The 24,729-nt window shown below is 45.4% G+C and overlaps 1 protein-coding gene across 5 annotated transcripts in view; it reads left to right on the top strand.

Annotated features, from left to right (window-relative positions):
* The window catches only part of PCDH15 (protocadherin related 15), a 773,967-nt gene that overhangs the window by 77,824 nt on the left and 671,414 nt on the right, over positions 1-24,729 (top strand). Inside the window, exon 1 of one of the 5 annotated variants that reach the window (XM_068688405.1) lies at positions 149-962. The exons of the other annotated variants lie outside the window; for them this stretch is intronic. The gene's annotated coding sequence lies outside the window, so the exon portion shown is untranslated. Of the gene's footprint in view, positions 1-148; positions 963-24,729 lie in introns of those variants that run through there. 5 annotated transcript variants of the gene reach the window in all.

Below are 24,729 nucleotides of genomic sequence, written 5' to 3'. Positions count from 1 at the left end.
GAGGGGCCGCGGGGAGCGAACCCCCCCGGCCTTCCCCGTGTGTAGGTTTCGGCCGGGGGTGGGCGAGGGGTCCTCAAATGGCGCTGAGGGGCGTCCCGTGTGCGGGGGGAGGCTCGCCCCGAACTCCTCGCTCCACCCGAGCTGCCCCTGGCTCCAGAAGCGCAGCCCCGGAGCTGGGAGCTGGGCTCGGGCACCGGGGCTCTCACGGGGGTCAGCAGCCTCGGCCCCGGGGTCCGCACAGCCCCCGGGGCCCCTCGCCGCCCTCTCCCCCTGCCCACAGCCAAGTTTCGCCTGAAAGTTTCCCGGCGAGGCTGCCCCGAGCCCTGCTGGGGCCGGGGAAGCCGCCGGTGGGCGCCCATCTCCCCCTCAGGTGCCCCCGCCGCTGGGCAGAGAGAGGGGGTGCCGGCGGGGATGGGTGTTTTAAAAGGTAGGGTTATGTCAAAGGGGCTGGAGGAGGAGATGCGATGTGTAAGGCTTCGCTGTCTGCGCCTGGTAATGAGTGAAATAAACGGAGCGGTTAGTATTCTGCTCCTGTGGCACTTGGCGCGGGCAGGAGGCGGCTGTTACATCTCATTTCCGAGCTCATTTGGAGGAGCGGAGTGATGCTGGGCGCCTCATCCGCTGCTGTTCCCGAGCGCTTCAGCCCTTCAGGCAGCGGGGAGACGGGGAGCTCCCGGCTGCGGCATCCTAAAGCCACGGGGAGAAACCCTCGGGGGCACGGGAAGCCCCCCGAAAGCTTTCGGAGCACGACTGCAGCAGCGGAGCCAGCGTGGCAGCAGCAGGGTGACCCCGCGCCCAGGGCTGGCGGTAGGTGATGCGACTGATGCCAGCCTCTTGCTGGTGAATTTTTCCCGGAGGCTGGCCAGCGCTCCGTCTCTGAAGACTAACTCCAGATACACCCAGAGAAGTCAGCCTCAGGGGCTGGAGCCCGAGGAGGAATCCGGGATTCCCTCCGGGAGAAGGTAGGCGTGTGGGTGCTGTCATCTGGGGGCACCGACCTGCTTCCCATCCCCTTCTCGTCCTTTAGCAGCAGTGAGGATTTTGTGGATGTCGGTCTGGGGTGAGGGGTGGGCAGCCAGGAGTCAGTTCACATTGACTCGTCTGGGCTGCAGCGAGGAGGAAAACAACGCACCTGTCTTGGCAAAGCAGGCTGCGCCCACCTCCCACCATCAAAAGTTGTGGTGGGAACGGCTCCTTGTGTGGTGTCCCCCCCAAGGTGGGAGGAGGTTCGTGACATGTGAAATCCTTGTGGTGTGCTTTGGGGTCTGCCAGGTTACGTGAAGTATGCCTATTTTGTGCGTTTGTGTTGTTTTTTTTCTCCCCCTTTTGACTGAGAACTGTTTTGCTTTCTGATGGTTGGAAACCAGGGGAAAAGGGAGATTTAAAAATAAAATCAGACTGTATATTTGAAGTGGTAAAGGAAATGTTCTCAGGATCCCACGTAGCAAGCTGGAGATGAATGCAAACTGTTCCTGTGCTGTGCCTCTTCCAAATTCAGTTCTCCCTGAAAGATGTTCTCTCTCTCCCTGCTTCCCAGCGAAGCCCGATCTGCATGGCTAGTCAATCACCTCATGCAAACGAGGTGCTTTTTCTCAGCCTCGCAGCGGCTGTGGGAATGTGTTGGTACTGCAGCAGGAGTGACAGTCTGGTCACATGCATCACCCAGCGTGTGCAGCAGCGGCGTGCAAATCCATTCTGCCTTAAACTTTTTGGTGTGCCGGAGAGCTTGGAAAGCGTTGAGGCAGGTTGCTTGCAAATAAATCGGGGACTGCTGCCTCTGCCCTCTTGGTTTAGCTGCTGTTCATCTGGCAAGCCCACATATGCCACCCTCTGGAAGGTACGGTGACTGTACTTGACACGCACTAATTTTCAAGAGAAAGACCGCAGACCGGTAAGCAGATGCCTAGACCAGGCTTGCTTTAATTATAGTTCGAGATTTGGTTGGCGCAGCTTTGCATGTTTGGCTACAGTAAGTACTTTATTTGACTTCAAAATTAGAGTACGAACATCAGGAAGGTATGAATCTTAATTCCTTTGCTAAAATAGAAATAGTAAAGCAACCTCTGAAATAACTTCATAAATGAGTACTACTAATTCTACGTGTGTTTTGCCGATAAATAATTTCAGTCAGATTCCTGTGAACGTAGCTGTGGTTTACAGGCCGCTGCCCGCCAGCTAAGCATTGCACCAGTCATGCAAATGGGTTCCTTAAACCCTCTCTTCAGTCACAGGTTTCTGTGCCCCCATGGAAGGGTGTTGCAACAAGTCTGTTCCATTGCTGATTTGTGTGTCTGTAATACCTCTGCATTTCTTACCTTGTAGGGTAGCCTGGGGTTGTGAGCATCTTGAGGTTTGCGGGGACAGCTGCACCACAAGGCTGGTTGGCTGGGTGGGAAGGGCACTGGGGAGTTAAACGCTGTGTTTTGGAGCAGGTGCAGAAATAAATGAGGAAACCTAGAACACGACTGGTTTCCTGAAGTGATTCGGGGCACGGTAGGCTGCCTGTATGCTTTTACTGGGGTTGATTAAAAGCGTGGATTTTTAGCCAGGAGCTGGAAGTTGGTCCAAGTTGTTTTTCCTCTCCTCACTTGTGTTGGTAGCTGTTCAGTGAGCTTCTTGGGTACTTTTACTGGGATCTGTACACTCAGAAAATCAGGAGCTAAGTTTGTGCTTCGGTGGGACACATTCTTAAAAGGTCTTCAGGTAGTGCTCCTTCCCCTCTTCCTATGCCTTAGCAGCTCCATATGCATGGAGATCTACTTAAAAACTGTTATTAAGTAATATGTGAAAAACCTTAAAAAAAAAAAAATGTGTATACATTGTTGTTAAAACTCTGTTCATTAGCAACTTTGCACTTTTCAGGATTTTATTATGTTTTTGGAAACAGTCTGGCTGCCTTCGTGGCCTTAGTTAAAATACTCTTAAACTGGAAAATAGCACAAGTGCTGATTCCTTTTTTTTTTTTTTTTTTTTTTTCCATGCTTGTGTTTGCCTAGAATCTCGACAGAGGCTCTGATGCATCAAAGTATGAAAATAAGAAAGTAAATTCTGGTGTTAGTACAGCTGCATCAATAAGTGGGGTAAACTCTGCTGCCTTGACAAACCAGACCCTTCTGTGCCACAAAGACAGTTTTTGGGAGCTTCCCTCTGAACTCCAATTAAACTTTGCACAAACGTGGCAAAACAAGGCAAGCTTTTTTGCAAGGCTGTTAGCTTTCTCCTAGTGTGGCTGAAGACTGAACTGCTAGGCAATTAATGCGCTCTTCTCGGTCCTTAAAGCATGCAGATGGGTAACTCTGACTAGTTCAAGCTCGAGATGCGAATCTAGCCAAAAGGCTGCTCGATGCTTTAACAACAGATTTGCTACTCGCTCCTATAAATAGTGTGTGCATTCAGTATGCAAGCCAGAGAAAGCAGTAGCTAAAGTAGAAGGGATTGTTGCTCAAAATCCTGCAATCAGAGCTTCCTCTTTTAATTAAAAATAACTAATCAACTGATTGATGAAGGCAGAATGTGCCTTGCGGGTCTATATTGTTATGGCTGCTGTTACCAAAGCATTTTATCATACGTGTTTGTTGGTAGGAGAGCTTTTGGGGAAGGAAAGGTTGCGTGCCTAAAAAGCTTCTGAGAGTGCAACAGAGGACGCTTCCGGAAGGTGATGCTCCAGCAACTTCGTGGGCTTGGTTGCTTTATTGTAAGACTTCGCAGTAAGTGCTAACTCAGGAGTAATTGGGTTTGATTTGTGTTGTGGCGGTTCCGGCGGTCGGTGCGATCTGTCAGCAGCGGGTTTGTTCTCCGTCGGCTAGGTTCACGTGCTTTTCTCTGCCTGCACACCTGGCTGATTTCTCTTTTCAAGCCGTGAAAGAAAAGATGGGAGCTCAAATACTGTTAATAGCTGGCGACACAACTCTGAGTAAGAGCTCCAGTCATTGTCTTTTTGAAGACATGTATAAAAGCATGTATATAAGCATGTATAAAAATAATATATATGACCTTTATCAAAGGTGATGATAACACCTGTATCAGAGCTATGAAAGACAGCTTTGGATGTTGGGGATAGAGAGGGCATTCGCTTAAGAAAGGGAAAAGGCATTAACAGCATTTGAGAGAGGTCACCTGTAGCTGTGGACTGCCTGCATTTGCCTTTGACCTGTGCAGGTTCCTCAGGTGCTGGAGGCTCGGCCTGCTGGGTGCAGTGGGCAGGATCCCTCAGCTGACATTAATATTCTTCGCTGGGAGTGCCAGGATGCAGCAAAACCCCGCTCTGGGAAGGGGGCAGCAGAGGAGCCAGCCCTCCCTGCTCTGTAGCCAGCATCGGAAATTGCAGGTGAATGCCCAGGTATCTGTTATTTTCTGTCTGTGGGTTTTTCAGGAGCTCTGCTGAGCGGGTGTGGAGGGCAAACATGGACCGAGCAGGCTGGTGGTGTATCTCAATTAGGACGCTGCAGCTGAGGTAACAGCACAGAGCAGCGAGGAGCCAAGTGCCAGTCAGGCTCTCTGATCCTGTGTACGCAATTCTTATCTCAGCTGTGCTGGCTCATACTGGGAATAGCAGCCCTGAAGCAGTGCCGGTATTAGGAGTTCACATCAGTAGCCTGGAGATTGGAATCTTAGCCTAAAGATGAACAGAGGAATCTTGGGATTTTTCCTAAATTTGCTTCGAACTTCAAACAAGCAAATCTTGCTGTAGTGAACGTTTGCCCGAGGAAGGGCTGCAGACATTTATTTCTCCAGCCTATTTTGTCTAGCATCAAGAGGATGCCCTGCAACACAGAAACACGCGGCCTTAGTTCTAATGAATTCCCCGAAATAGTGCAGCCTAAAGGGCAGGGAAACAGAGGAAATTTCAAAGTAAACTGCCACAAAGCCTGCAATTATTTTCTGTCGCTGTTGAACTACTAGCTTAATTTTTTTTATTTACTTCATGTATTTCGTTTTTGTTCCGTTTTCTGACCTGGCCAAACCACTTGTACTACTGGGAGAAGAAACTAAGTCCTAAGACAAAGCTGGCTTAGAGCAGCTGGCAGAAAGATTTCAGAGGCGCTTGGGAAGAACACGGGGAAAAAGATTCCCAATAGAGCAGCTTCAGGAGTGGCTTCGGTGCAACAGGAGCAAGTCCTTTCTAATGTGAAGACTGTGTTTAAGCACTTAACCACTGCTTTTGCTGAAATGATTTAATTAGCGGGAGAGAAACTTACAGCCCACTGCTTTTATTGATGCTTTAGTTAGTATTCTGGCTAGGCAGTCAGATTCTGATACGGATTTGGGGATGAACTCACTTTGTTTTTCTAGTAATAAACATTTGCATGTAATTCTGCTTAAGATGTTACTGTATGTAGAAGGTGGCTGAAGACCCCAGTTGTAAGGCTGAACCCATCCATAACTGGCGGCGTGCCTGGACCTGGGAGAGCTCTGTGAGGGTATTTTCCAGACTTGTTGCTGTGTTAACTCAAGGGTCTTCCTGCTGCATCAGGATACCAGCCGTCTCGCTTCACGTGGTTCCTCTTCTCATGCTTTAAGTACAAGAAAGATAATTCCTTTCGGGTTTCCATTCTAATTATGGTTCAGGGCACAACCGTGGGAGTGGTTTCAGTAATTTATGCTTTTGGATGAGGTACAGAACTGCAGTTTTTATTGCTCTGTCATTAGATTTCATGCAGTGCTTTTTATGGGAATAAAACCCTGGATCCCAACATGCCAGTGTAATTTGAATAGTTAATTACAGTATTTTCCATTCACCTACAGTTCCCCCTCAGTGAACAGGGGCAGGTTCAGCCAAGCTCCTGCCCGTCCTGTACAGTAGGGATGGGGGAACCACCCTATTTCCAAGCTAACAGCTGTTTGTAAATGCAAGGACAGTGCTTGGACCGGCAGCACCAAATACTGCTGGCTGGTAAGAAGTAAAATAGGCGATGATAACAGGCAGATCTCTTTGTGTGGATCTTGGTATTACATTTTTTTATCTGCGGTTTCTGAAAGGGATGCTGGGGAATGAGCAACCGGCACCTTGCAGGGAGTAGGGTCAAGCCATAGGTAGGGGGATTACCCTAGCCAAGCGAGTGTAATCGGGGCAGGTCACTGCATGTTGTTTGCTGCAAGAGCTAGTACAATTTCATAGCTGTGTGTTCAAGAAATGTGCAGAACGTTTTCATGAAGGATGTTCTTCATGACTCTTGTGGACAAAATAAATCTCTTCTAAACAGCAAAATTAAATATGCCCTGTCAGAAGGAGGAGATGGATGCTTTAAAGAAAAATAATCTTGTGTATTCCAACGATCTGGTTTGGGTTCAGCTCTCTTTTTGCTGCTTTTTCTGCATTTTCTGAAAGCAACACATATGTGATTGTCTGTCTTGTGGCTGTGGTCGTTCTGTACAAGGTACTAATTAATGGTGACCGATACACCCAATTGGGTTACCACAAGCTAAGATCTCCCAGAGTAGCTGTTTATGTGAACTTGACTGTGTTTTACTGAAGTGCAGTTTCAGGGAAGCTGGTTGGGAAATAGACCTTTGGGAGAGGTGAGTGATGAGGGAACGGGGGCAAGCTGGGGACCTTTTCAACCCAACTGCTGGCCCAACACATGCCTTTCCCATTCTTCTTTCTGAATGGTAGTAAAGCCACTCCATTTCAGCTGTTTGTTAATGGAAACCTCACTTGGAAATATCCAAGCCAGTTAGCTAAGCATGCGTAGATACGTATAGTGGTGTTTCAGCTCTTGGATATGTCAGACACGTATCCCCAAGAGTCATCAGACCTGTGGTTCATCCAACAAGCTAGGATCTAGATCTTATAGTTTATGAATAGCTTCTTTATTGTTTGTCTTTCTTTCAGTTTTCATCCTTTGGTAATACTGAAACTTGAAATAACTTGCATCACTAGATGCCAAAGACTTCAAAACGTCTGACCGCTTGACATAGCTTGCATCTCCTCTGCTGTTGTCTGCAAGCAGAGATCGAAAGCCTAAGGAAAAAAATGTGAGACAGCGCAATTACAGTAATTAGAACATGGGATGTTTTATTTCTGTTACATCTGAAATGAGGGTAAACAAAAACTAGAAACGAGACCCACACTAATGGAATTATATATTGACAGCTTAAGTGCCATGTAGATGACAAGGAAAAATGAACAACCTTAGGCAGAAATACAACATTGCCTTTAAATTGTTTTATTTTCGATTTCTAAAAAATCTGTTAGATGGGTGAGCAGAAGTCAAGTGCCGTAAGTGCAAACCTTTATAGCATTGATAAAGAAATATTTTTTGATTGACATGTAGAGACAGGGAAGTCTGCTTTTAGTCTTTTTGTGGTGTAAAGGCCTTGTTTATGTAGCACTTAAATACTCATGTGTGTTCCTGTAATTGCTAACTGTTGACATTGTGCAGCCTATTAAGGCAGTAATTGTTTCTTCCTTTCCTGTGCCTGTTTTTTCAGGCCTGTGCTTTCTTTTTTCTGAGGGGCAGATCTGCTGAGAGAACCTCTGTACTGAAGGGGAGCTGCTGCGAGATGGTCATGATGAACCCCAAGCAAATATTGGGATTTGGCTCAGGTTTATTTGCAGCCCGCTTGCATGACACGAACGGAGGTCCTGCCTTTGATTACGTGCGGTTACAAAGCAGCCTGTGATAGGAGCCTGCAGGTGGGGTCCGGCAAACAATCACAGGGCTTCTTCCCAAAATACCTGAAAGTAGCATGCAAACTCTGAGTTGTATTGAAAGAAACTAGCCTGGTTTGTCAGGCCTTAAAGAGTTTGTGGGGCTAGGAGCATCCCACACGACTGGAGCTGTACAGCCCCACGTGCATGTCCTCTTCAGCTCTCTGTCTGCTAATGGAGGCCCATGCACGGCACCTGCTGCCTTTGAGGAAGCACCCACTGGTTTCTGAGTCCCTTTTGCTTCTAGGATCTTTAAGGTACTTACCAGTACCAAACAGAATCTTTAAATCTCTCAGGAACAATCTGAGCTCTCAGTTACTCACACATCGTCTAGCAAAAATTCCTTCATAACAGCAAAATTGCTGCAGTTCTGATAATCAAGCAACCACACAAAGGATAGGACAGCAGATAATGTTTTTCAGCAGCCTTCCTTTGCTTTCCTTTTTCATTTGTATTTGTTTCATTTTTGCCTACCAGCGTTTGAGAGCAATGCACTTTATGATGGAAGGGTAGTTGGAAAAACTTTAAAAAAACAAACAAACAACTTATAATGTGAAACAAGGTTACTTACATAAGTGTTTGCAACTGGGTAAGATTTGGGTAAATGCAAGCGGTTAATTTCAGATGGTAGTTCTTTTTTATTATTATTATTTTTTTTTTTTACCATAAGCTCTTTAATAAAATGCAATTTATGACAGGTGAACCACGGGACAGAACTTGAGTTCATGCAAATCTCTGTTTTTTGACGAAACTCGAGAGGATAAGATGCTACGAGCTCCTGCAGAAAATGCCTCTGTGCTTGGGAGCAGAGGCAGAACACACAGCCTCCAGGAATTGTGCCGCAGCCTCCATCACAACATGGTGTTTTTGTGTTTGGCAGCCAAGTCTGGAAGCAAAGCAGAGAGGGGGATGTGAGAGGCTGGCGGGGGAGTGGTGGCTTGCCTTTTTATGGCAGTTCATCTGGATGTCTGTAGGGGTTCATCTAGATAAGGGAAGCGTGATGATAGAGCAGCTACAGGAGGGTCGGAAGAGCTGACCCACAGTTACGGTGGGCTTTTTTCATCTAGCAAGGTAGTCTGAAGTCAACTGGTGGGACTGAAACTGCTGAATAGATGAATCAGACTTCATGAAACTCGTAACAGACTGATGCTTCATCCACCGGCACTGCAGCCTGCTTCCCTTTTTCGCTTTATTTCTTCCTGATTGTAAGTTCAAAAAGCAATGGGGGGTGGTGCCTGGGTTTGCCTCACTGACAGTAAAGGACGGGATTATTGAAATCCCTTAACAAGTCTATCTTTTTGGGGGGACAGCGTTTTCCCTTCGAGTTCTTGATAATGTTCTTACTCTATTACCTTTGAACGCAGCTTACAAAAAAAAAATAATCTATTCAGGGAGCCTCAAACTGAAGGGAGCCATCCGTCAGTGCTATGGGTGTTATGTCCTCTCGCCCTCCCACCAATTATCAGGGTAGTGACAAGTTTATGGCTTGGACTGTCACCCACAGAGGATGTCACTGGGGGCATGAAATTCAAAGTACTTTCTGAAGCTGTCCTTGTTCAACTTCTGCGAAAGAAATTAGCAAATGATTTGGATGACATAACAGGTGACCGAAACATCAAGGTCAGTGCAAAATCAAGTCAATCCTCTGACTTTGGGGGCGTGCTGAGGTAAGCTGGGGTTAGGAATTTGCATTTTGGGTAGGAAGCAATCAGCTCGGGGCAAGTGCTGGGCTTTTTGAGATTAATTCTGATCTGCACTGGGGCTGGCATGTGTTGTGCTGTGTTTCATTCCTTCTGTGCTGACTGGTGGTACTTCAGAGGGGGTGTGTAAAGCTGATGGAAGAGCTGTCGTGTGGCTGGGAATTCTTCTGCATCTAACTTTGTGTTTGCCAGTATCAGTGCTACTGTAGAATTCCTCTCTATCTGGTGTTTTAGTGAACCAAGTGTTTAGCTTGTAGTTAAAGCCACCAGCTCGGGTTCATCTAAACATTTTCCTGCCTCTGTAGGAAGCTAAGTCTCCACCTCTGTGCCAGTAACAACTTCATGTTACTGGGGCTGTCCGGATCCTTTGGCTGTTCTGGGTGTCCAGCCTCCTGATGCCAGCAGAGCTGAGGTTGCTGAGAAGGAAGAAAGCTCCTGAGACGAGAGCAGGTTGTACTTAGGGTGCTGCACCAAGGAATGTGGTAGGTGGGGTTGGCAGTCTTGAAAAAGCGTAGTCTCTCTGATGCAAAACTGTAAATGATTGGGCTCCAAATGTTCATCTAAATCTACTTGATATCTTCTGGAACTCTGCTCCTTGGGGCTTCAATGTGAAACCACCTTCTGCTTCCCCGAGACAGGTACAGGCCGATGGATGGGTGTGTATGCTCCAAGCTTTCCGTGTAGGATAGCATTTATTTGTCACGTGAAGCCAAAATTTTGGTGAGTTGACCAAACGAGGTTGTCGGCACAGCGCACGAGGTGTTTGGCAGTAAGGCTGCCTGTTTAGATCCAGCTCGTCAGCAAATGCTTGTGTGCAGTTGTTGTGGTGCTACGTACAGTCTTTTAGCAAGAATCAATTACAGCTTAATGTAACGTAGGAAATTATGATTAATGAAACCCACCGCAAGGTTGTGTTGGATGCAACCAGGCTGGGAGCGTTGTTAGCGGACGGGTTTACTTACGGCAGTGCTGTTTTCCTTTCATTCATTCTCCTAATCAAATTTTAACATTTAAGTTTGACATTTACATGACATTCACGTCTGCAGAAACTCTGTTTCCTTTTCCCCATTGCTCAGTTTCCTTTGAAATACGCTTTTATGCCTCAAAGCATTAGGCTTTGGGGGAAGGAAGTTTTAGAAGGGAGCCACTGAGGGCTGGTGGCTGTGGGCTCGGGGGCTCTGCAGGCTGGGGTTCCCATGGGAAGGGCTTTGCAGGAGATCTGACATAGGGACCAAGGGAGTGTTGTTGTCTGAAGTGTTACCAGTCCCATGGTAAGAAGGTTTAATCTATTGTGTGTGTGTAAAGATTTGTTTTCTAGCATTAGTGGTTCGCCAGTCTGATTGCCACCGCCTCTTCCACAGAGCTGTCTGCTGCTCTTAGCCTGCTGTGCATTTAAAAACACCTACATACATGTTTAATCTAGCTCCAAACTTCATCCTCGTTGTGTCATGGCTCTGGAGTACCTCTAGAGGCCCGCTAAAACAAAACCTATCTGCTTCAAAAACCTGTATCTGCACATATCTGGTTAATACAGATGAGGCCTGTACATTTCCCACGTCAGGGAATTTCTGGCACTGGCTTGTTCTCTCCTGGTAGCGTGTTACCATTCCGGTGGTTCCCTTCCATTTGGTTCCAGTGTGACTTCTGAATTGCTTTTGGCACGTTTTTATAATCTGTTTGTATTTCATCATTCGAACATCTGTGCTTGCTGTTCTCCTTGACTGTTACACAGAGTAAACAGCCTGAAAGGGCAGCGCTGTGAGCACAAAAGATTTTGTAGACCCGTTTTTACAATCTGGAGATTTCTCGCTGGTACTGTGCTGCAAGTCTGGGATAGGGGCCCTGCTTATGGGACAGCCTGCAGTGGTGGTAAGTGACGTGTTCCTATAGGAATGTGGGGTTAGGGTGGGGGCAGCCCTGTAGAAACACCTTGATTTGCTGCTCCATCAGCTGCACACTGTAATAACCTGCTGGAAAGGAGTTTTACACAGCTGTGCAGTAGCAGTGTGTTTAATGTTGTTGAAATGATGTGCCGTGTTAGAAATCATCGTGCCGGTAATGGACTGTGGCAAAAACATGAACTGCGGTGTGGGTATTTTGGGTTAAAGAAAGGGTCTCAGTCTGTCTGTCCTCTGTATAGCTTCAGCTGGATCGTGTATTTGGGCTTTTGTTAACTGGACTTAAGCTTTTCGGATATGGCAATCGCATAAATCTTGAGGTTTCCCCTCCGCATTTCAACCCTCTTCCATCCAGCAGCTGGGACATCCTTCTACGGGTGCCCTATTAATCAGAAAAGGGGAGAATGCTGTGTGTTTGAGTTTTTGTTTGTTTGGTTTTTTACTTTCTGTACTGAAGCCTCTGAGAGGTGGGGAAGCGGTGGCGTTGTGCAGCGCTGTCAGGTGGGAGCTGGAGAAGCACAGCTAATGCAATTTGGGCTCCGAGATCATTTATAATAAGGAACCCCAAATCTGGAAAATTGTTTTTGAAAGTTGTTGGAAGCACAAATTGCACTTCTCAGCCATGAAGCTGAACATTGGCTCAGAAGTTAGGCAGGCATGTCGAATGGCAGAAGATTGCTCATTAGGTTAAAATCTGCTCTGAGATCACTGTGCACCCTGTCTCCTGTTGAGATGAGTAGAATCTGAAGGGGAAGAGGGGAAAAAACCTCTTGGGAGCATCAGATCTCCTCTGTCCAAACGTGTTGTTCATTAGCTAGTAGGCCATAGTCTCCTTCCTCATATTCTTTGCTGTTTCTACTTGAAAACCTCACCTTGTATCCATTTTTTAGACATGCTATAATGTAAGTGTTTCGCTGCTCTTTAAAATAATGCAAGTCCGTTTTTCACTTTGTTTCCTTCAAAGCACCTGAAGCTGAATTTGTTCTTGATCTTTTTTTTTCAAAACAAAAATGCGTGCTACGTTTGCAGTGAGATCATGAGAAAGTAGGTGGGGAATGCTGGACACGGACTGGCCTTTAAAATATGAGACAAGCCCTTGGCAGGGGCCGTGCAAGAGATGGCTTTTTGCTCGGCAGCCTCCTGCTCTGGGCTCACAGAGCTGCACTGCTGATAGCTCTGCTCCCTTCACCTGTGCAGCGCTCCTCATTAAGCTCTGCTTTCCTCCAGCTCCTGAGTGGTCATTTTGAAAATTATTTCATCCAAGTGCTCAAATACGCAAGTGGATTTGCTGTTAAAATTCTCATAGGAATATAACGCTTTGAGGGACCTTTTGGGTCATTAAATCTGTTTGCCCGCTCCTGCAGCTGCCACGCTGAAGAGTCCCTTTCACAAAGCAAAGCATGTCATGTGTAATATCCCCTCTCCTCCTCTCAGTGTAAGGCTGATTGCTCAAATCATTGCGCCTTTCTCACTCATAATCTGTGCTTATTTAAGGCCAGTGTACTCGTATTTATTCTGGTGCCTGTATTGTCCTTTTGCTTCCATACTTTGCTGCTCTCCTCCATATCCCCCCCCTTCCACCACACATTTTGCAGAGAGCAGCTCTCCTGCTTTTTACCTGTGGTTTCACCAAAGAAGTGAGCCGCTCTCCTCTTGTGAGATCTGCTTCATTTTTAACATCTTAAAAGATGCAAATTTATTATGTTTTTTCTTTGGGGTTTTCTGCAAGTACACGTTAAGCTGATGAAAAACTCTTACCATGTGCTCAAGGTTGTAGGCAGTATGCAGTTCTGCCACTTGCAAAGATGAAAAAAGCCCCAACCTTTTATTTTAGCACTTGAGTGGAAAAAGCATGGCTTGTAAGGGTTGTGGGAGCATTGTGAGAGGACCATGGGGGTTAGGGAAATGCTGTGAAGCCCTAATATCCTCTTCTCCCATCCCAATCTGCCTACAAGGTGTAGGGACTCCATGCTTAACCCGTTCTCTTCCTTTCCTTCCTTGTACAAAAGAGATGGAGCTAGGTACAGGGCAGGCTTTTCTAGGTCAGCCTCTGAGCCGTGTAAATGTCCTTGTTACCAGCAAAGACCAGAAGTCACTTGCTTGCTCTGCCTAATGCCTAGTTTGCCTTGTCTGTTGGCAGTTTTCACGTCATTGCTGTGCTTTCTCAGTAAGATTGCCTTCAATCCATTGTACCTGTCTCTCCTCCTGCCTCAGGTTTGGGAGCTGCTTTTCCTCCAGCGCCAGGTTTTGCCATGCACAACGGTGACACGTTTCAACTCAAACAAGGAGGAAGGGAGGAAAAAGTGAGCAAGCGTCCAAAAGTGATACACCACAGAAGTGTGGGAGTGTCTTGGTACACATTCATCCACCTAGACCATTATAAAGCTATTATAAGGAATTTTAATTTTGGTTTAGGAAATGGAATCAAATAAAAGAAGAGAGAATTGAAATGTAAAAGGCAGTGTACAATGGAAGCGGCTTTGGGTTCACCCGCAGCACCAGTAGCCATTTGTGGAGAACACTGCTGTTTACCCAACAATTTTGGTGATAATCTGAATTTAAGAAGCTCTTCCTTAACAGCCGTAGCCAGATGTGTGCTTTCCTCTTGCTTATTAGTGCTCTGGGATGGCAATTACAGCCTGGCAAATAGGACAGGCAAGGAACACGGGACGTGCAGAACCTTCCTGTTAAATGATATTACTGGTTAACAGCAGGGTTACCTCAGCACTTCGCAGCTCTTCTTCATTTATTGCCTGGAGGAGCCAAGTGTTTTACAGTCTTTTAATTTTCTATGTATTTTTAAAACCCTCAAGAAGCAACAATCAGAAGGACCATTAACACCTCAGCCATGGACTAATGAGGAACACAACTTCTGTGCTAGAGATATCGATTTGCTCAGTGGCAGCTGTATTTCTCCCCTTAAATTCTTTTTGCCTTCTTCCCTTAGCTGTTTTCTCACCACCCACCCAAGTGAGGTTGAGACGAAGCTAGCGAAATTGAGTTAAGCAGTGGTTGTGAGGCTGCTGCTGCTATTCTTGACATTCTTCCTTCTTTGCAGTAACTTTTTTTTTTCTTTTTTTTTCTTTTCTAAATGCTGCTGCTCGGGCATTGTTACACAGACGTCTTCACCTCTGTGTTCTGACTGCAGGAATTCCCCTTCTTTTCATGGAAATATCTTCCTTTTCCTTCATCTGTGAAGGCTGTGGAAAGAGAAGTTCCAGCAGTGAAGTTGTCTCGCCTATTTATTGCGTTACCTTTCTGGTCTGTTATGCTTCTGAGATGACAAAGCCATCAGAATTTGTCCCCTTTGTGTAACAGGAAGCAATTCTTTTTATTTCTCAATAAAGCAATTTTATGTAGGAACTCCATCCAGAGTTTTTGGTGTTAAACCAGCCCTGCATTTGTTCTGACCTTCACTTTTCCACATGCTTTTGTTGGGTATTATGAAAAAAAGCATATAAATTAACAATAACAGTGAATAATACTGTCTAAATTGAAGAATAAATTGGAAGATGATAAACCATCAGTAAATACCCTGAAATACTGCTGCTTACGTTCTGTGCTCTGAAATAATGCATTTTCTGAGCTCAGACGAACGTGCGTTCCTTGAAAGCAATTTCAGATTCATTTATTCTTGCAGAATATAACTTCACCCTGTAAAGTCTCCTGTGACTAAAATACTGTTTTAGAGAAATGAATGAAAACACACACACACATGAAATAACCTTAGGCTCGTTCCTGACTGCTGCTGCGTTGGGAGCTTCTGGAGCCGGCCTCGGCCTTTGGGTGCCCATGCCGCTGCTCTGAGCAGAGGCAGCGCTCTGTGGAGGAGCCCTGGCTTTGGAAGCAGCTCCCTTTGTGCCAGCTCCATGCCCTTAGGTCAGGTTCCTCATTTCCCCAGGTGACTGAGCTGATGAGACCGTATTTATTTGCCATAGGAGAATGAAATGAAACTAGCAGGGCGCTTTCTTCTGACTCCAGTGTCAATTTCTACGGAGTTTCACATTTCAAGGCATTGCTTAAATCCAGGCTTAATGTCTTTTTTTTTTTTTTAGTTAAACAACTAATTCTGATGTTTGCATTTCTTGTTTTCCACGTTGTGCTCCCTTAGCTCGCATAAAGCTGTGTGGGTGCTGGCAGATTGCAGTGTTTTGTAAACTTCCGAGGAAGTAGGTAGGCTGCACTTCTAATCTCAGAGCCTGAAATTTTTCTTTGACTTGTTTCCATCTTCCTTGAATGTGACACAACCGTGAGCCAGCTCAAGTTGCTTAAAGCAGCGTGCTAGTTACTTTTTAAACTACTAGTTTAGTATTGGTGAGCGACCTCCCTATGTTTGCCTGTATTTCAGCGTTTCTTTATTAAAACAATTGGGAAGAGTCACGCTTCCCCAGGAAGGGCTGGATAGATGCAGAACGCTTCCCCCTTCTCACACTGTTACGATAAGGAGAAAAATGATGCTTCTAATCAGAAAAGTCAGAAGGGAGCACAGATCAGGGAAAGGCAATATAGTGACAAAGAAATTAAGTGCAGCTTCAGAAAGTCAAATATCTTGTTAAGTCTGTGCAGAAATCAATGAGCGCTTTTGAGGGTGGTGGTATCGAGTGATCTATTTTGAGAAATATTTCCATCCCTGGGAAGCCAGGGTACGTGGCCAAAGCAGAGGTGCAGACAAATTCCTAGGCTTGCACCCAGCAGCCAAGGGTGCTTGCTGTGCTGGGTGTCCCTCGCTGCTCTGTGCCTGGCTCTCCTGGCAGCGCGTTGGCACCTCGCGAGGATGGGCAGTTCTGCAGGCTCTGTGCCTACATGTTGCCTGGAAAGGCCCATGTCACGCTCCTCTGCCCGTGTACAGCTGCTCCTGGAGGTGATCCGTGCCTGCCCCATGGACATTTGCCTCGCAAGTGGTGGATCAGGTACCTGCAGGCTGTTGAGTACGCAGCGCTCTTCTCTTCCTTCCACCTTGCGGCTTCTTGTAGTGAAGCCACCGCATCTGAGAGGTGTGACCAGCGCTGCTCAAAGTAGAAACCAGAAGAAAACCCTGAGAAGTGACTGCAGTTTCCCACTGTCATGGTGAGCCCTAGCTGCATGTTTTTGCTCTTTGATAATCTCTATGTTGCAGTTTATCTCTGTGTGAAGGCAAGCTCGGTGACGAAGTGCTTTGGGCCGGCGGAGGGCAGCTAGATATTTTTGAGGATTTTGGACCCTGCTGCTGCCGTGTGTTCTGTGGAAGTGGAATATCTGCATGGTCTGCAGAAGTGAGGCTTGACTTGCAGCATTGTCTGGGCTGGAAAAGAAGCCTGTGTGAATGGAACAGATTGCTGAAGTCAACTGCAAAAGGATTTAGAGCATATGCTAAATTGCGTGCTATGGCCCTATACATCATTATCCTGTAGTGAACAGATTATAAGAAAACTTGCTTTATTGCAAGACCCACAGAAAAGTGTATGTTTTCGTGTACTTATCAGTTAATGATACAAATCTGCTGATGACTGGAAGCATTCATTTGCTGTGAACAGAACCTGCTTATGCTGCAGCGAGCACGTAAGGTAACAGGGCTGTACATCACAGATAGCAACGAGACTGGGACGCGTGTTATTGACGTGCTCTAATTACAGGTAATGGTAACTGGCTCCTTCATGCTTTACCATGGGGGAGCTGAGAGGATTTTTTTTCTAGTTGTACATTGTAGAACAAGATACGAAGTTGGGTGTTGGAAGAGCCTGATGCTGTAGGTTTCAGTACGCTCAGCCTGTGCCATGTGAGCAGGGCCGGCTCCTCTCCAGGGCAGAAGTTTCAGACTCATGGGTGTTTGGGATTTCATCTCTCCTTTCTTTTTCCAGCTGTGGTGGTCAGTCTTTTTTATCTGCCTGTTTTTTTTTTTTTTTTTGTTTGTTTGTTTTGGCTGTGGAGAGCATAGTAATTGTGCTTTATTCATGTTTTTCCTCCCATTAGGGAGGGAGGACAGAGACTATTCGTGATGTCAAATCAGCAGGTGCATGTTTTCATACTCTTCCAGCATTTGTTGGTGGATAAAAGTGTTGTAAAATATCAGAAAGCTATTTTCTTTGCATTAACTTCTCTTTAAAGAACATGCAGAATGATTTCTTAAAATGGATCAAGTAAACGAAATTGTTGGCAGTGCTCTGATGTAATAGACTAGTGCAGTTTATGAAGCGGATATTTGGACTTTCTTAAATGAAACGGTGAACTTGTGTTCTGCGGAGCAACTCAGATTGAACTGTAGAGTTAAAAACAATCCAGAAATAGCCCACCAAATAGGAAAGATATTTAGCTTGCAAACGTGGCACGTATTGGGAAATGTGTGCAAGTGTTGGGCAGTATGTGATTAAAGAGAGCTGGCCCTCTGCTGGATGAGGACTATGTTCTTTGGTGATGCGATGCGAGAAGTTGCAGTGTTGCTATCAAGAAATATGTAAATTGTTAACAGCAGCAAATGGTTTAGCTGTTTGCTGAGGGAATAGTGCTCATCTGCACAGGGTAACTTCTTTAATGTGGATTGATCTGAATGTCTACGATGTTATGGTAGAGCGAGGCAGAATAAATTCAGAATTGATTCAGTTCTACAAATAAATCCGGGATATAATTCTTGCTAAATGATTGATCCATTCAGCATAATGATTAGCATGTTGGCAGTTCTCTTACTCTTTAAATTATTGTTGCTCACTGCTGCCCGTGCAAGCTGCAACCCTGGGGTGTGTTGCTGTCCCTGGGTGCCTAAAAGTGGTACAGCCACTAAGCAGAAAGAGCAAAGATGTGTTTAAGTACTCCTCTGTGTTCCCCGAGGCAAAGTCCTTGATTTTTGAGGTCAGAATAAGTCAACAGCTGTGTTAATAAAGATACCAGAGTCGGTTCCCTTCTCCCAGTACGTGTTTCTTCCAGTAGTGCTGTTGGCTGGAAACTTCTGAAAAATGCTGAGAGAAATGTCAAGGTCCTTGTGCTTCGGGGGGCGCAGTGCCAAGGCAATTTTACCCAGCCATGGTGGGTGGCTGGTAGCAAGAGGCCGTGGAAAACCAGTGTGGTTATCTGACATTTGGGGTTTGTTGGCCAGTGTTTGGAGGGAACGGCTGCCCAAAGCACTGCAGCATCTGCACTGCCAGGCACGGCTGGTGGCTGCTCCCTCTGGGCAGCGCTTCCACTGCGGGCAGCTGCAGGGCAAAACCATTATGGAAAGTACTTCTTGTCACGTCTCAAAAGGCCATGTTGTTGTTTCGCTTTGTGCTTTGCTTTGAGTATTCTGTGCAAATTAGCAGGAGGAAAAAAAAAATACACCAGTAGTCAGCTATAGCTGTGGATGGAGCCGCTGTGGAGCACCAACATCCTTTAAAACTTCTTGCTGCTTAGGATAGGGAAGCCCTGCTCAAGCAGTTCAACCTGCTGCTAGATAGCCCTGGCTGCGCAATTGAAGTAATAGCTAAAATCAGGATGGAGACAGAACAGTAAGAGTTAGCTTTAAAGGTCTTTCATAGTAATTGCATGTGGACGGCAGCACATCTGAACAGCCTTATCTGTGCTATGGAGACTTGGTGGTGAAACTGCATGATTTATATATGAAGCTCTGCTGTTGCAATTATCATTACACATCCTTTTCCCTTGCAACAGCACTTATACAAACATGGGGTAACTTATGAAATATTTTTTTAAGCTGTATTTAGCTCAAGAGGTTAATTGTCTATTTGGAAATGCCCTGGAAAAAGTTCTGTCCCGGGGAGGATAGCTTTATAGCATATAACTGGTTTTCGACGGCGTCTTGCTAACAGGGTAGCTCCTTTCTGAAAGGGTAAGTGTTTTCCTGTCTGTTGGCTTACGGAATTATCACGTGCCAACTAATCATTTGGCCCAAGAGCTAGGAGAGGGTTGCAAAGTTGTCTTAGAAACTAGTTGAGCATTTAAGGTGCTAAATAGTTCAGATGCCTGTATGTGCAGATCTGCACAAGATTGTAAGCAATACTACGTCTGCTGTTGTGTGTACCAGTATCCCGAATGCTTTGTGGGAGGCCAGTTGTTTGCAGCACAAAATACCCATCACTGGCTGTTACCTACGGCGTGTTAGCTTGTGAAATATGTTCCAAGGCAGCATTAGTGAAGAGCCTCTCTAGAGGAAACACAATATTAAAAAACAAAACAGAGAAAGGCACCTTTACAGACAATTGGAAGGAGAATCATCTGGCTGCACTGTGTGGTTGTTTGCTGAGCTGAAAGGCACGATGTATTGTGTGTGTATGAAGGAATGAGTCGGCAGAGACAATAAAATAAACTCTGCCAAGCTAGAGAGTCTGGGGACATCACATACTGTAATTCTGTACAGCATTTGGATTGCTCTCCGCTACCACTTCATCTGCTCTCTCCTCCCAGGATGAGTGTCTGTTTTCTTCTTACTCCATTTTGTCCTTCTTTAAATTTAATTCCTCAGAAACAGAAAAAAGAAAAACAGAAAAATTCATCTTCTCCAAAGCTGCTATCACCTACTGCAAGAATTTGAGGGGTGTCTGTGTATTTCCATATCAGCAGTTGTAGTATAACAATGTATATACAATATACTGCCTAGCCACTTGGAAACTTTCACATTTTTCATTCTTGACGACATTTTTCAATTCTCCAGTTAACCTTACTGATGCTGCAGCAAAGGAACTTCAATTACAGCACCATAATCTGGGCAAGTATTAAATAGGACATTTACAACCAGTTTTGTTTTTTTTTTTTCTTTACAGATAGTTGCTCCAGACACTTGGTCTGGAGCACCTTTGCTTCAGGTAAGCAGCACTTAAGTAGCAAACATAATGCCAGAGCTGGTAAGTTGGACCCTCATGTGATCTTGGTGATTGTTTTTTTCTCAATTTTAAAAAAGCTTTTCCCATCAAAATTTTATTCTTTTGTATGCTAATATTCCAGAGGCAAAATTATCACTTGTGTTATCAATTGCTTGTGTGCTCAAGTCCAGGTATTCCTGTAGCCATCTACAATCAATTAGCAAGAGCTGCACTTTAAAACTCCCTCTCTTGACATTTTTGTTGGTTTTGTAACCACATTTTTCCTTCATTGTCTTGATAAATAAAACTTCCATTCTAAAATATTGTTAGGAAAGCTCTCGGTGATGTTTTGGGATTTGAGAGATGTGTGTACTATACTCTAAAAGAGTCCTTTGTTGGCTCTGGGGAGCAATGCCACCTCTGACAGGGGTGGCCGACGTGGCGAGGCTGTTGTGTCTGCTTCAGCAGGGCGCAGGTAGGGGTAAATGCAGGAGCCTTTCCTAGCAAGTCAACCAGGGGGGTGTTTGCAGCTGTATTCAGAGGGGCTCACGGTTTGCTAGTTTGAGCATGTTTTGAGGGGGTGATCCTTCTCCATCTGTGTTCTCTCAAGGATAAATTGAAAGCTGCAGCTGTATCTTTGTGATATAGCTGCTAATTTTAAATTACAGTTTGATAGACGCGGAAATTAACAGTATAAAGGTCTTAAGTCTGTTCATTTCATTGCTTTCTGATGCTTTATTCAGTAATTGCAAGCTTTAGTTAAAATAACTGACCAACTTGACATGCAGGAAATTGATTCAGAACTTCAATCTTGCTGCTGCCATGCACTGTTAACTTTGTCTAATGCAAGACTCCTGGAGCAATCGCATCTCTAGGCCAGCAGCCGCAGACCTGCTGAGAAGGGGGAAAACTCTGTGCAGGAGATCATCAGCGCAATAAAGGCAGAAATGGTCCTGTCAATGGGCTCTCCCCATCATGTGGTGATGGCTGCGTGCTCATCTGCAATGAGAACACCCCTTTGGTGACAGGGGTCCAGCAAGGAGGGGATGGGGTGGCAGCGCAGGGTTTTGGTTGTCGGTGGTACGTCTACTTGAATTCGTGGTGCCTGAGATAACAAGGTAACATGAAATGCCCTAAAGAGAGTCAATTTACCTCTGTCAGGAGCTGAGGAAACATCTGAAACAGCCCAGCAGGTTTAGAGGCTCAGAATGAAGCCTTGGTGCTTAAGGAAGGCGTTGAAACTGAGGGGTGACTTCTGATGGTTCTTCCTGCAGGAGCTCCAGGGATATTGGGTGAGGTTGCAGGTCTTGCATCAGTGCTAGGCAAGTTGATCAAACCTTTAGGAAAGGCTTCAATCAATGGGCGCACAGAAGCAGAGAAAGGTGTGGAAGAATTAGTGTGGCTTTTGTAGGGGGAAGCTGATCCTAATGTAATTATTGAGGCCTTTGAAGGGCTCAACTAAGGCTGTTAAAGTACCAAGGGGAATAAGAACAAAGGTTCTTGCTCTGATACAAGGTGATTAAAAGGTAAGAAATTAAACTTAGAAATAATGAGCCAACTTCCACAGTGCAGGGAAGTCACTGGCAGGCCTGTGCTGTTCTGCTGTGCCTTGTTGCCTTGGAAGAGAGCAGCAGCAATACGCTGATGATCACTATTCAGGTAAGAAAGATGAGAGCTAATGGTGAAGAGCTAGAAGAGGGCCTGAAAGCATTGGGTGGCTGCCTGATAAAAAGGCAGATGAAATGCAGTTTAGATAAATGTTGAGTGTTGTACGTAGGAAACCTGATTATCATATGAAATCTGGGCTCTGAGCTGACTGTTATCGCTCAGGAGTGAGATCTTTGTGTTAAAATAGGGAATTCTATGAATGTATCAGAGCAGTGCTTGGCAGCTGACAAAAAGCCAGCTCAAGTGTTGGGAATTATTATAAAAAGAGTAGAAAACAGAGGGGAGCATTGTATGTCTGCATAAACCCGTGCGTCTCCTGTATCTTTCCACAGTATCATCCTTCCAGTGTCGAGGAGAGTAGCAGTGGCAATGGCAGCAATTCAGAGATGGATGAGAGGCATCACCTGTGCACAGAGTGGTGTCTGTGCAGCACGGCTAGCTAGGCGATCCCTCTCCGTCTGCCAAAGAAAGAGGGGTGAGAGGAGTGATAGAGGCCTGTGATGCTGCAAGGGGTACGGGGAAGGTGAGCAGAGAAACAGCTTCTTTTCAGAGAGGCTGTGGAGGGTGCCTCGTGAAACTAACAGGTTCAGAGGGGTGCAAAAGGAGCTGCTTCTTCACCGACACCACATGCAGGTGGTGGAGAGAAGGTGTACTTCCACATGCACCTGAAAGCAAATGGAGAAACTGGAAGCTCACTGAGGTGGTTAAACACAGAGATACCACCCCTTGTTCAAAGGGTGTGGGCTGCAGGGTTTTGGAGCCTGTGGACAACTGGAGAGGAGTAATATGTGCTTGCCTTGTCTTAGCAACCTCCTGAGGCATCTGCTCTTGGTCACCCTTGGCAATTTCCAAGGAAGGCCAGAGAGACCTCTGGTTTGATCTGATAGCACTGCGAGCTTCCAGACTTGAATCAATTCTAATCGAATGATCCATCTGGGAAATTACTTGGGTGTTGTAGCATTGGAAAGTGGCATGTGATTGTAACTGTGGAGCAAATGCGTTAAGGTTGGAGTTTAGAAAACATCAAAGATAGTAACAAAGGGCATCGTCTGTTGCTGCTGAGTACAAGGATCCCAAATTTGGGATTATTGTTTTAGAAGAAGAAAAGACAAAATACTGAAATCACCCCCCAAAAACCACCACCACAACCCCCAATGAAGAAACAGCCTTACCCTCTAGGAATCGTTTGAAGATATAATAAAAACCCACAAAACCCTTACAAGGAATAAATTGCCCTACTTTCCCCACTTGCTTTTCACAGCTTCACTTACTTGTTTTCTCCTTTTGGTGCTTGATCTTAAATCTAACTTGAAGAGGGCTATGTTTAGCTGTTGGCAAGATGAAACCAGGGGGGTTACAGCAGCCTTTGTTACGAGGGAAGAACCCAACCCATGAGCCCTTACTTGGGCTAAAATGTGAGAGCTGATGGTGCTGGACAGGAAGAAGAGCTCTTGACTTCTGAGTTGAGCATACTGGGAATTACTTACATCATGTGAAATTAGGGAAAAAAGAATTGAACATGGGGAATGCTGTGATAGAAAGCACGTAAGTTAATAAAATAAGCATGGAGATGAATTATGTACTTGCACTGGGAAGATGTCATACAGATTTTAGGAAGACAGGATAGAGCAGAGGTGAATGAGAATTAAAAATGATGAATTTCAGTCTTCGGAGTTATGACAATGGAAGTAGGTGCCAGGAAAACTTTGCTCAGGTCTGCTTGCATCATGTCACATTAGCTGGATTTATATGGTGTCAAGATTTCACCCCCCCTCCTTAGAAGCAGTGACCTAAATAGCAGAAGTTGGAAGTTTTTTATTCTCCTAAGTGAGAAATTATGCAGTAGCTGCTTCAGTCACTGCAGTAGTTTCTCCTTTAGTGGTTCTGTATCAGCTCTGATTTTCAGAAATCCTTCCGTCGAAGTGAATTGGTTCGTGAATGTTTCCTGTTTGAGAGAGAGCACACAAGTGGTCTCGAGGGAATTGCTGCTGGAAGCGTAGGCTTCACCGGTTCTCCACCGGCCAGCCAGTGCTGATTGGCATCGTCACCATGTTCCCAGGATAATTAGAGATGCGCGGTAGGCAAAGACATATGTAGCTACCATCTGATACTGGCAACAAGGCAAGCGCAGCCTGCCTTTCAAGCTCTGCTAGTTGTATATTCATTTCGGTGACTCAGAAATGCATATATTTTTTTAAAATGTCTGCTGTACCAGAATTTGTTAACACGATGCTGTTTGCCTGAGTGCTCTTTGCTAGATTTGGTTAATAATATTGCCCTTTGATATTTTTCCAACTAATGAAGTGGGCGGGAATGAGGAATGCTGCTCTGAAGGAGGATCTTAATCCATATCTGTATATCAACAGGCATTTTGCATGTCAGCTTAAGCTAGATTCAGTGGAAGATGAAGCGTTTTATTTATGTAGATTTATTTGTTTGGGTGCAGTTGCTTTCTCCTCTGGAATTCTGCATCTGGATCTCCTGCAGGTTAGTTTTCTGCCATCCTAGACAGACTGCTTTTGTTTCAAAGCTGCAGTGAGAATTTTGGGACGGTAACACGAAGCCAGTCCGCGAAGCATTTTGCACATTCATTGCGCCCTGAGAACAGCTCAGGTTTGTATTCCCTGCTGCAATGGGCATGCACTGCTGTAACTTGCCCGAACAGGAGTTGTAGTGATCTTCAGCTGTCAATTCAAAGTAAGCTTCTAGTGTTTTCAGGCTATTTAAAAATAAATAAATAAACATTTCTTCAGACCAAGCAGGCTGAAATGTTTTTTTCAGTGGTGGTAGGCGCTCTAGCTGTGAAAGCAGAGAGCTTCTGGTGTATTGTGGTTGCACTGGCCCTCAGCAGGCTGCTGCAGTCTCCCTTTTGTAGTATAAATTTAAAACCAAGCCTAAAAACAAGCTGGAAATGTGAATTAATGGCTGGGAGGGATGGCCATAAAACACAGTCTCCTGAAATTTTTCTTTTACGCTGTAGCTGTTTTATGAAGACAGGGAAATCTATCTATTTGTGCATTTCTCAGCTTTATTGTATGATGCTGAAG

Source organism: Anas acuta, chromosome 7, assembly GCF_963932015.1.
Source record: "Anas acuta chromosome 7, bAnaAcu1.1, whole genome shotgun sequence".
Classification (NCBI taxonomy): domain Eukaryota; kingdom Metazoa; phylum Chordata; class Aves; order Anseriformes; family Anatidae; genus Anas; species Anas acuta.
This window is presented reverse-complemented; position numbering and strand designations above follow the sequence as displayed.